At 38.0% G+C, this 12,236-nt stretch overlaps 1 protein-coding gene and 1 long non-coding RNA gene across 3 annotated transcripts in view; one reads left to right on the forward strand and one right to left on the reverse strand.

The window, feature by feature from the left end:
- Positions 1–15: 15 nt before the first annotated feature.
- Positions 16–12,236, forward strand: part of LOC112809598 (cyclin-dependent kinase inhibitor 2A-like) — a 26,857-nt gene continuing 14,636 nt past the window's right edge. The window contains exon 1 of one of the 2 annotated variants that reach the window (XM_073881322.1): positions 16–140. The gene's annotated coding sequence lies outside the window, so the exon portion shown is untranslated. Of the gene's footprint in view, positions 240–12,236 lie in introns of both variants that reach the window. The other variant, XM_025852933.2, reaches the window with a different exon arrangement.
- The window catches only part of LOC141370669 (uncharacterized), a 26,337-nt gene continuing 19,232 nt past the window's right edge, over positions 5,132–12,236 (reverse strand). Inside the window, exons 2-3 of the long non-coding RNA XR_012374925.1 lie at positions 6,607–6,710; positions 5,132–5,263 (exon numbers count right to left, since the gene is read on the reverse strand). This is a non-coding gene — a long non-coding RNA (uncharacterized lncRNA). The remainder of the gene's footprint in view (positions 5,264–6,606; positions 6,711–12,236) is intronic.

Genomic DNA, 12,236 nt, shown 5'->3' on the forward strand with positions numbered 1-12,236 from the left:
CGGCGCAGCGGTCGCGGAGCACAGAGGAGGTGGCGGCGGCGAGAGTATGGTGCGCGCGTTTTTGATCACAGTGCGGATTCGGCGCGCTGGTGGCCCGCCGCGAGTGAGGGCTTTTGTGGTGCGGATCACGCGGCCCGCGGGTGAGTGGGCAGAGCCGGGTGTGCGGGCCGCTGCGGCCCTGGTGTTAAAGCTAGTGAGGAGCCGTCGCAGACCGCAGCAGCCGCATCCTAGAGGAGCAGGTAAGAAAGGCCTCGAAAAGTCCCGGGCGCAGTCCGGCCCTTGGAAGATTTTGTTTGGTATGATTTAATACAGATAAACAATCTTCCGGACCAGGATAGGAGGAGGAGGTTTCTAGGGGTGGAAGCTCTCTTCCCTCTCCCCATTCGGGTTACAGTTACTTAGAGGTGCGGTGCTCCCAATATCTTGAGCCCAGAGCCCCCTTCACACACCTCCTCAGTCCCGTGAAACTCCGGGGAGAAGCGGGAGATTCTAACCCACCTTAGAAGTCAGTCACTCCTGAGTTTCCTGGGTAGGAGTCAGTAAATACACACACACACACACACACACACACACACACCCCACATACCACATAACACACACACCCCACATAGCACACAACACACACACACACACACACACAGTGTAGGTGTATTTCTAGGGCACTTTATTTCGCCCTGGAGGAAAGTATTACTAACGGTCTTGGTTTTATGGGGGCCACCTGTTTTCTCCCCTGCCAGGTCAACCCTCTCTGTAGGTGGAGGGTGTTCCAGGGTGGGTGCTCACACATGGTTTGGCTTCCCGAAATAGTAACACTGGTCGAAGGAGCAAACACTTGCTTCTGCGGGTCAGAAGAGTTGGGTTTTGGTAATAAGATGGAGATCTCATATTTGGAGCCCTAACAGATTCAAACTGCTCGGGATGATGCTTGGCAAAATGTTTAGCAAAAAACAGACTACAGTGGTGAGTCTGAGAAATCACAACGGATCATATTTTAATCATCTCAGGCCACAATTAACACTTTCTAAAAAATGAGGCCTACTTGAAAAACAAAATCCTAGGTAGTTTTGTCCTCACATCAGACAAATCTTTACTCGGTGTAATTTCCTATGACCAGAATAATTGAAAATATATATTGCTACAATATGCAGAATCCTAGTTAGAATTTGGATATAAATCTAAAAGCAATTTCATGAAGCTTCATTTTTGTGACCTTACTTCGGGCATCCATTTTCCCCAGGTATAGATGTTTTGAAAAAGCAAAGGCCAGGGGAAGGGGAATTATTTTTTTATTGTAACGTTAATAGGCCTTTGTCATGTAAATGTAAACTGTTAAAACTACGGGTGTTTAGTTAGGTGCCTCAATTTACAAAAATTTACAAGCAGGGGCGCCTGGCTTGCTCAGTCCGTAGAGCCGACAACTCTTGATCTCGTGGTTGTAAGTTCGAGCCCGTTTGTGTAGAGATTACTTAAAAATAAAATCTTTTTAAAAATTTACAAACAACTTATAGGGTAAATACACATTTTCTTTTTCATATTATTATGAAAGTTCCGTTTTTTAAAAGAATTAGTAAGAGCTTGTAAAGGATTTCATGCTATGTTGCTGGACTTAACTTCAGTTCATTTTAAACATTAACAAGACCCTGTGTGTTTGTTTGTTTCTTTTATGGTGCTTTATTCTGACCAGCAAATGTTTAGCCACCACATGTTTTTGAATATCAGAGTTGTTACTATTACTCTCTACTTAAAGCTATTTTACTTAAAGTATTAGGTTGCTTCTGGAAATCTCTAATAACAAAGTAGAAAATTTTAATCTATGTAAATATAATTATGTGTTTTCTATTTTAGGACTACACAATGTAATTACTTTAAGTTAGATACAGTGTTTTTATATTTTTATGAAATGTTAAAAATATAAAAATAATAGGCTCATGGAAAGAGGCATTTATTTTTTGTTACTTAAGTATAAATCAATTTTCAGGACTAATATGTAAAGTTATTTAAAAATGTATTGACTAGGGGCGCCTGGGTGGCTCAGTCGGTTAAGCAGCTGCCTTGGGCTCAGGTCATGATCCTGGGGTCCTGGGATCGAGCCCCACGTCCGGCTCCCTGCTCAGCGGAGAGCCTGCTTCTCCCCTCGCCCTCTGCCTGCCACTCTGCCTACTTGTGCTCTCTCTATCTCTCTGTCAAATAAATAAATAAATAAAATCTTTTAAAAAAATGTATTGACTATTTGAAAAGCCCAATTTTTAGTAAATATCTGGCCCAATTTTTAGTAAATATCTGGAGACAGGACACACAACTTAGGTAGAATAGACTATGTCTTAAAAAGTTGTGCAATTATCCTTTATTTGTGAAATTATACATATGTCCATATGTGACATATGGAAGTATTAATTATAAGTGATGTTTGATTATATATTTCACATAAATATATATTATGCCTATGGTTATACTGACTTAAGAATATATAGAATGGTAATTATATTGGGACTCATTCAATTTCTTAACCACAATGCTAAAAAATTATTTGTATGAATTACTTAATATTAATACAAATATATAAGATGTAATTATTTTTTATTTTTAAGGTTTCTGCAACTATGTGCATTATGACTTTTTATTTTTATATGACTGGAAAATGTATATAATAAAATTCCATGTTACTAGTTTCTTTTTCACACATGCCTGATGAATTACATTAATTGATTTGTTACTTCTACCTTGGTGTGTTTACAAAACAGTTGTATTTTTATGACATGAAGTATTTATTTGTTTCCTCCTATTTGGGAACCCTTAGGGTTTTTTTATCACCTTTAACAGCATAGCGTTCTCTCAAGGTAAGCACTGTACGTTAGCATAAACCATTATTCCCAACGTGTACATGATCCCCAGGTTGTATTATGTTCTACAGAAACAGTGACACTTTCACTAACCAAAACATAATATTCATTTACTTCTTTGGGGACTCTTGAATTTTAAAAAGTCCATTGTCATCCTAAGGTAGGAAGGACATAACCTTGTCTATGTTCGTAATATTTTATAAGTCTCTTTGATTACGTGGTAGTTCATCACTAGTAACTACCATGGTAGAGTTAAGCTAAACCATTTTTCCAACACGTGAATGACTCCTATTAGTAAAGTGATCCAAATCATCTCAAAAATACTTCCTTAAAGGAAGGCTAAACATTTGACCCAGGATTTTTATTCTTTTTAATTTTTAATCCTTTTTGAGAAACATAACAATCCCACTTGCCCCCTCCATACCTAAATACCTTAGGCCAGAGAATCCTTCTGTCTGCTGCAAAATCTAACTTGAGAAAAAATTTTTGTGGTGCTTTATTTCTACAGTTTAAGTTATGTAAACAATGGATATTCTTTCACTTTCTAAATACAAAATTATTGTATTGAATAGCTTTTTTAAAAAGCTACAGATATCAAAATTCTTGTTCTCACATAATGATCACTAATATTGTGTCTGTTTATTGACCAATGAGATTAATGCACTTTTTAAACACGCCACTGGCAAGGACATTTTTATTGTAGGTATGAAGAACTTTTAAAATATCCATACATTTTTGGAGGCACCTGGCTGACTCAATCCCTAAAGCACATGACTCTTGATCTTGGGGTCCTGAGTTCAAGCCCCATGTAGGGTATAGTGTTTACTTTAAATTTTTTTTAATCAGAAAAAAATATTCATACACTTTATTCAACTATTCTCTGTGTAGGCATCATTCAACGAAAGAAAGATTATGACAAAGATCAATAGACAGATAAATAGTAGCAAGAAATTGAAAATTGCCTTGAATTCTAGCAATAAGATGTTAAATTATGACATGAAACTATACTCTGGAATAATGGTCTGGAATATTCTGGACTCTGGAATATTATAGACAATCATTTTTGAAGAATATTTAATAGAATGTGAAATGATTACATTATAAAGTTAGGTGATTTTTCAAGATTGAAAACAGTAAACAATTCTTATTTTTGCTTTTCCTCTTTTCCTCTCTCTGGACACACACACACATACACACCCTGTTTATGTACCAAAATATCGATAGTGCTTTCCTTAGGATGGGGGGACTGGGATTGGTAATCTTTAATTTCTTCGTTATACTTTCGAGTTTTCCAAAAGTGTGATGACCATCAGCAGTAAAAAACACAGGTCATTTTCGAAGCCTGAAATGATCCTACGTTACGGATGAACTAGAACCTGCTTAGCGTTAGACTGGGAGAGGCAGTGAGGACACTGAGTTGTGCAAGTATCATATATAAGAAGGTTCTTGTACAGTCTGGAGAAAGCACAAGAGAGTTGTGACTTAAGACTAACGCACGCCGTGCCTATTCACAACCTACTTCGTTTTTACGGTAAATGCATAGCTGTGCTAATTCCCCCAAGTGCCTGGGCGTTAGGCCTCCTGTCACAAAATCTGCCCCGTTCTAGGAATCCCTCTCACGAGTCCTTTCCGGACCACTTCAAGCTAGGGCTCACCGCCTCCCAGAGCCGGGCGAGGGTTGCAACGGGCCTCCCCAGAACCCCAGAAAGAGCCCGCCCCGCCGGAAGCGAGACTCGAAGCTTTTCGGACCTCGCCTCCCCCACCTCCAGGCTGCAACTAGCCTCCAGGACCCTACCTCCTCCCCACCCTCTCAATTCCTAGAGACTCTGCGGATCCCGGAAATTTAATTGGCAGCTGGGGTAGGACTCTCTAGCAAGAGTTGAGAGGCATGGCCCACCGATCACCCCACTCCGCGAATGCACCCCTTCAGCTTTTAGCGGGCCCCTGGGCCTCGCCCCACACCCCAACTATTTCTTCAAGTAAGAGTTGATCAGAGTAACAGACCAGGGGTTACACGTAGAGCGGGAATGGGGCTTCACTAGATGGAGGAGGAAGTGGGGGCAGGCAGAGGCTGAGGTGGCCTCGTGGATTCAAGAGAGGTGCAAGGTAGGACCAAGGACGTCTCTTGGTCACCTCCCCAGCTTGGAACTAGCTAGCCCTTTTTTCTAGAGGGGAGGATCAGTGAATGGATCGGGTTGACTCGAGACACCGTGGGGAAAGTGTCCAAAACTTGGCAGCTTATCCCTTCCAAGCAAGGTGGTGACCAAAGACTATTGAAAAGGCCTCCTCCTCTTGGTTCCTCTGTCTGCGGTACAAGACCGTAAGGAGAATGACCCGTAGTATTTCCAGTGATGAAGAATTTGCCTGAAATTCTTCTCTCAACTGTTTTCTTCTCATACTGCAGCTTTCCTCAGGTTTGAGAACTTCCCCAGTTAAAAAAAAAAATGTCAGTAAGTATTAAAACAAGATCAACTTCTATGACAGTAAGCCAACCAATGGAGAAAACCTTGGGAATAAATAAAGGCTTTGTTCAGTAGGGGAAAGAAGGCCTCTCTATAAGGCTCTCCTCCATCCTAGAAAATGCCCGCCAACTTGGGACCTGCACAGATTCACCATATCCTAATTCATGCTATTTCAATGTGTACGTACATTGACAGTTGTTGAACTTACTAAGGGTCAGTAGCATTTGTTTTTTAGAGAAAGGAAAATTGAAGAAAATCTCTGCTTCTCAGTGCAGTTATTTATTTCATGAGCCCTAGAATGATTGCTGCAATAAGGCAGACCTACATAATCAGAAAGAAGTAATAAAAGGGAAAAAAATTAAAACCATCCACCACAAGACTTAAAATTCCAGTGCCTCAGAGGTCCTTCAAAAAATAAGTTGATCCTTATTTTTTATATTGTAAGTCATATAATGGCTCTGTTCATGAAAATACAAAAATGTTATCACAAATGCCTTTTTAATTCTTGTTTGACAAGATCTCAGTTTTTCCCTTCACCTCAAAAAAGGGGGGGCTCAGAATAATTTAAATTGTTTCAAAGCCAGTAGGAAGAAAGGTTTTGTAGAGGTTCAGAACTATATGAACAAAGATATGTAATCTCTTAAACCGAAACTAATAAAATTGTGCAATCAGAGTGGTGTAAATAAATATGCCTTTACTTTCTCAATCTAAGCATGAGGTTAGTGAGAAGTCGAAGAACTAAGGCAAGGCTTATCAGCAGCATCATTACCTGAACTGCTGTTTAGAATATACATTTCTGGGGCCCATTCACAGAAAATCTAATTCAGCATATTTGCTGTGAGTCCCAAGAATCTGCATTTTAAAAAGCGCTTGAGGGGGATTCTGTTACAGGTGGCCTTTCTGCAACACCATTTGGCAAATATGGACAGTGTTGCTTTTTAAAACCTTATTTTTGCTTATTTATTTTTAAATCAAGGCCCTGGCCTTTTAGATAAGATTTAAATTTTAGAATCAGTCAGTCACACTTTGGGTCCCAGAAAGGATACTGAGAGTCTGAGTAATCAATGAAGGAGCTATTTTACTAAATAAGGGAGACTCTATTATTATGTGATCCTTCATCTGAATTGGAAGATTATCTCTTAGATGCCAGATTTTTACTATCAGAACATACTTTGGGGAGGGGGAAGGATGTAACTGGATATACTTACATTGTTAAAACTTGTAGCACCAGACAGAAAATTTCCACATAAAACATTTATGATATTTTAGAAATTTTATCTTTTCAAAACACTATACGTACTTACCCCTGCTTACATACGATGAATAGTTCCAGATAGATAGATAATAAGGGGTTTCTTTCAGTTCATTTTATTATCCAAACAGAAACCAGGCTGGTAAACATGACAATCTAAAATGATGTAAGAGAGGAAAAACAAAACAGAGAAATGTTTCACAGGTTTAAATGGTATTTATTAATCAAGGCAAAATTGCCGTAAAATGTCGCCATAAGAGCATAAAGCACTTGTGGAAAAAATTATGAGGTCTCTGTGTCTCTGCAAAAGCCCAACGACCAGAGAGGAAATATATGTAACTAGTGTAAGCTAAAAAATAATTAGCCATTCTAAGAAAAACTAAAATATTATGCCTTCCAAATTATCATTTTTCTGCCTTTAAAGTGCAATTTGTCTCATGTTATACCTACTTTGCTGGTGTATTAGGGAAGCTTATGTTTTGCTTTCTTTCTTTCTTTCTTTTTTTTTTTTTTGAGTGCCACCATTTTCTTGCTCTGAATCTCTGAGGCTGCCAGATCCTCTGACTCAGCAACTGTACAACTCTTTCACCCAATTTAAAGAAACAACAGCCATCCAAAGAACGATGACTCCCCCCTAGCAAATCTTTCTCACCTGTAGAACAAATAGTGTATTTTAACTTCAGAATGATTGCTAAATGTCCATATAACATGGGACACTTGGAATTTTACTCGGTTCAGTTTACATGCTGAATAATTGAAGCTGATTCTATTTCAAGGAACATACGATTTTTAAAAGAAGCTTTATTGAAACTTTCTTCCAAAAGCCTACAATCGAGTTTGCTTTCTCTGTTCTTTCAAAATAATTATGAGAGGCCTAACAGTAATAGAACACATCAACTCACATCATCTCATGCAATTGTCACATTACCCTTCTGTTTTAGAGATTTTATTTTCTCATTTTATAGACTGGAGACTGGGGTTCAGATAAGTCGTTGTATGGTCTGCCAAAAGTCATTCACCAGTAATTCATGTACAGTTGAACTGGTGTGTTTCTTGCCCCAAGTGCCCACACTTACCACCTTATAATTTTATCATATAAATATTTTTTATATTTATTTATATATATATTTTATTATATAAATATAAGTATTATATATATAGTATAAATTACTTATTCCCCACTTTAAGAGCAATCAATGGGAAATCTATGTACAAGCATAAGAATCACTTAAGCATGAAGTGAAAAGTCACTTTCTTGAAATACATGACCTGGGATTAGATTGTTTCCTTTACTTACTAGTTGTGTACTATTAGGACTAAGTACTTAAAGCACACAGTGTTTCCATTTTCTCATCTGTAAACCTGAGACAGTAGCCTATAGTATTCATCTAATAAAAACTAGATATAATAGTATATGTAAAGATACATTAGGAACTTATAGTTAGCATACATTTGTCAGTTGTTGTTAAAATGCCAAATGAAACTATGCCCTTAAAAGCACATTAGTTTACTTTTACAGTAAGTGCCTACTTAATTCGACTTTAATTATTCAGATTAGCAGGAAATTCCTGAACTCCACTTTTAAAAATGTACATATCATAATAAAAATATATTTATCAATTCAAATCCCTGCCACATTCCAAGGTGTCATGTGAAATCAATGTAAATTTGCCTACTTTTTTTAACCCATACCTGTACAGAAACCCTATATGATGGTCTTTACAGTATGACTCTGAACTGTAGTATTCCTAATCATTAAGTAGATATTAAACAATATTCATGAACCTCTGCTTTCTAAGATGAAGAAATCAAATTATTTTTAGAAAGCTGAAAAAAGTTATTGACCTGCCTTCAATTATCAAAAAACTCAATATAATAATAATTTCTGGAGGGAGCACTGAGGTAGTAGACTCTTAATTCCTCCAGAAGGTTGCCACCAGTCTAAACATCTGAATCAATAGTGTTGGCACAGAATTTTGTAAAAAAAAAAAAAAAAAATAGTATAAAAAATTCTGTGTGAGAGAGAGAATGCAAGGAAAGAGGAGTAGAAAGATTAAAGTCATCCCCAGAACCTTCAGAATCTCTGCCTTGGAAGGTAGCATGCTATTATTTACATTTAGGAGGATATCAAAAAGATGAGATATATTATGTAAACTTCCTTAAGGCAAAATTGACTTAGGTGCATAAAATTAGTGCAGAGTAAACATAAATTGTATTCTGTTATCATTGCCTTTTTAAAAATGAAGTATGGAAGTTATCATCTTAACCAGAAGAAAGAAAAATATAAAGCTGTACTTTCTCTTTTTTTAAGATTTTATTTATTTATTTAACACACACACACAGGGAGAGAAAGGGCACAAGCAGAGGGAAGGGCAGGCGGGGGAGAAGCAGACTCCCTGCTCAGCAGGGAGCTCGATGTGGGGCTCCATCCCAGGACCCTGGGATCATGACCTGAGCCAAAGGCAGACACTCAACCGACTGAGCCACCCAGGTGCCCCAAAGCTGTACTTTCAACCCAGAGACTCAAACGAAAACATGAGTGGAGATGTTACATCTGTAAGTAAAATGTGCTAAACATGAATAGGAAGCATTTCCTGATTTATTCAGAGTTGATACATATCATCATGAAATTGATTCCTTCCAGAGGAGTTTAATCACAAATTAGGTGATGAATGTCACTTGAGGAAGAGCGATCCAAAACAAGAATTATTTCTTATAATATTTTATAATATCAGGTGACATTTTGGCTTCAGAAGTCCAGGAAAAAAAAATGTTTTGAACATAACAGTAGGACTATAGAGCCCCGAGAAGGCAGGCTACTCTTAAAGAGGGCAACCAGTTCTCCATTTGAAGAGGAAATCTTCAACTTAAATGATTCCCCCTGAAATTAGAATATCCTAAGTCACTGTTAAATCCAATCAACCATGAACAGTCAACTCCCACCCCCAAGAGTGAAGACTTAAAAGAATATTTTCTCTGTGAGTTTCAGTAGTTTCTTTGCCTTCTAGTAGCACATACATACATCAGCAGCATAAGCAAAAATAGAATAGTATATGTGTTCATGCTTAGCAATTAAGAGGGCAACATGTGTTTGAAAGGAGAAAATCTATTCCATGAGTGGGAAAAAGAGGGAGGTTGGGAATAGAGGTTTAAAGAAGGTAAACTTTATAATCCCTCAATTTTGCCTATAGTTTCCCCATTGTACCTGATATATGACCTGTACACCAAGTAATGGTGGTGGGTGGCAAAGAATGCCCGGAAAACACTGAACACTCACTTGCTTCATTGTTACTTCCCATGATTTAATGAAGCTTTTTGTGCAAGTTCTTTTGTTTTAACACAGCCAACTTTATTACAAAGAAGCTCTGTTTTCAGGGGGTTAAAATTCAAAGAAGATAATCACACCTTTTGGAAGGGAGTTGGCTTGTTCAAACCCCAGGTACCCACCAGAATGTATAGTAACAACAACAACAAAAATACCCCAGAGGAAATTGACTTTGATGGCCTAAATGAGCAACATGATAGTAAATGTCATATCTATTCTCCAAAAAAAGGAAGTTCTATTTATTAAGAGCCTACTGTGTGCTTAGATTTTATATATCTGACATTCTTTATTCTTTATAATAACCTATGAGGTAAGCTTTATTTTCCCCACTTTTGAGAGGTGGGAAGATGGAGGCTCTTGATATAATGAGCAGTGGGTGTTATATACAACTGATGAATCACTGAACTCTACCTCTGAAAATACTAATACACTGTGTGTTTATTAATTGAATTGAAATTTTAAAAAAGTTCCCATAACTATTCAAGCCCACAGAGCTAGTAAAGGAGGGATCAGGTCTATGAGGGTATAGAGACTGGGATTGTCTCATTACCATGCTTTATTTGTGTCTCCTCCAAGACTGTTAAGGATATGGTTGACATTCTCACCAACCACATCTCTCCAAGTCAGAGTAAGTAGCTGTAGCCACAGAAAGATTATGGAGAGAGGATTGATTACAAGACCTGCAACAAATATTTATTAACTGTGCAACCATGGCAATGTACCACCCCTCCATTTTCTTATCTATAAATCAAGGGGGTAGCTTTTTGAAAAGTAAATTGCAATATGTGGCAGAGCCTTATACTTTTCGAAAAACTGCAGTACTATTTATTGTAGCAATTAGAAACCCCTAAAATATCTGACAACAGGGGTATCACTAAGTAAACTATAACACTGTCTCAGTGGAATGTGTTGCAACTGTTAAAAGTGGTGTTTATAGGGCCGCCTGGGTGGCTCAGTGGGTTAAGCATCTGCCTTCGGCTCAGGTCATGATCCCAGGGTCCTGGGATTGAGCCCTGCATTGGGCTCCCTGCTCAGCGGGGAGCCTGCTTCTCCCTCTCCCATTCCCCCTGTTTGTGTTCCCTCTCTCGCTATCTCTCTCTCTCTGTCAAATAAATAAATAAATAAATAAAAGTGGTGTTTATAAAGTGATATTTTAGAGAATTTAGGGAAATGTTTTAATGATAAGTGAGAGGAAAAGCTTACTTCAGAATTGTACTATATCTACAAAAACTAAGCAAGGAAAAAAAATATTTCAAAATGTTAACAGTCACTGCTTCTGTGCATTGTAATTTTTCATTTTCTTTATGTATCTCATTTCTTAAAAAATGTTTACACCTGTGAACTATAATCAGGAAAACATTATTCAAAAATGATAGAGTTAAGTGACTTTGAAAGGACATGAAGATTCAAATTTCTGTCATTATGTGTATTATTAACCACCAGTACATCACTCAGAAACACAGTAGTTTCTGAAAGTGGAGATCCTGTCATCTTAGTCCAGGATTTGCCACCTGCTCACGGGCACAGTTCTCAAAGAAAAGAAAGCATTGCTGAGTGTTGTCCACCATGTACTGTACAAATCAATCAACAGGGAGACACACCAGGGAGAGTGTTGACCTCTCAGATAGAACTGTTAACCTTGAGTTCGAATTCCATCTCCTTGTGCATTGTTCCTTAAGCACTCTGGGCTGCTTCTTTTCTGATCTATGAAGAAAGGATAATTCTATCCCACAGGACAGCTGAGCTGTGGGGTTAGAAATGATATAGGTAAAGCTGTTTAATGCTTGTCACATAGTTGGAGTTCAATAAACGGTAGCCATTATGATTTTCTTGGCAATTTTTTTTAAAGATTTTATTTATTTGGCAGAGACACAGCGAGAGAAGGAACACAAGCAGAGGGAGTGGGAGAGGGAGAAGCCGACTTCCTGCCAAGCAGGAAGCCCAATGTGGGGCTGGATCCCAGGACCCTGGGATCATGACCTGAGCCGAAGGCAGACACTTAACAACTGAGCCATCCAGGCGCCCTAATTTTCTTGGCAATTTTGAATGAATTTCCTATTGTCTCTATTTCTGTCTGTCTCTCCTTTAATTATATGCCTTATTACTTATTTTGTTCCTCAGGATGAGGCTAATTCTCAATATCCGTGCAGGTAAACAAATTATACACATACACACAAATACATACTACAGATAGATATTTAGATAGATGTACGTAGACACACAAACTATGCTAATATTTTAGTTTTCTCAACTGGCCAAATAGCAACAGATAGACATAAGTAATTCACCTCAGAAACTTCTCAATATGCAAAAGCAGACATTTACAAAACAGGGGAATTCTGAAATGATTGTTTTCA

Source organism: Callorhinus ursinus, unplaced genomic scaffold (genome assembly GCF_003265705.2).
Source record: "Callorhinus ursinus isolate GAN/ISIS: 27379988/994484 unplaced genomic scaffold, GSC_fseal_2.0 scaffold42, whole genome shotgun sequence".
Lineage (NCBI taxonomy): Eukaryota > Metazoa > Chordata > Mammalia > Carnivora > Otariidae > Callorhinus > Callorhinus ursinus.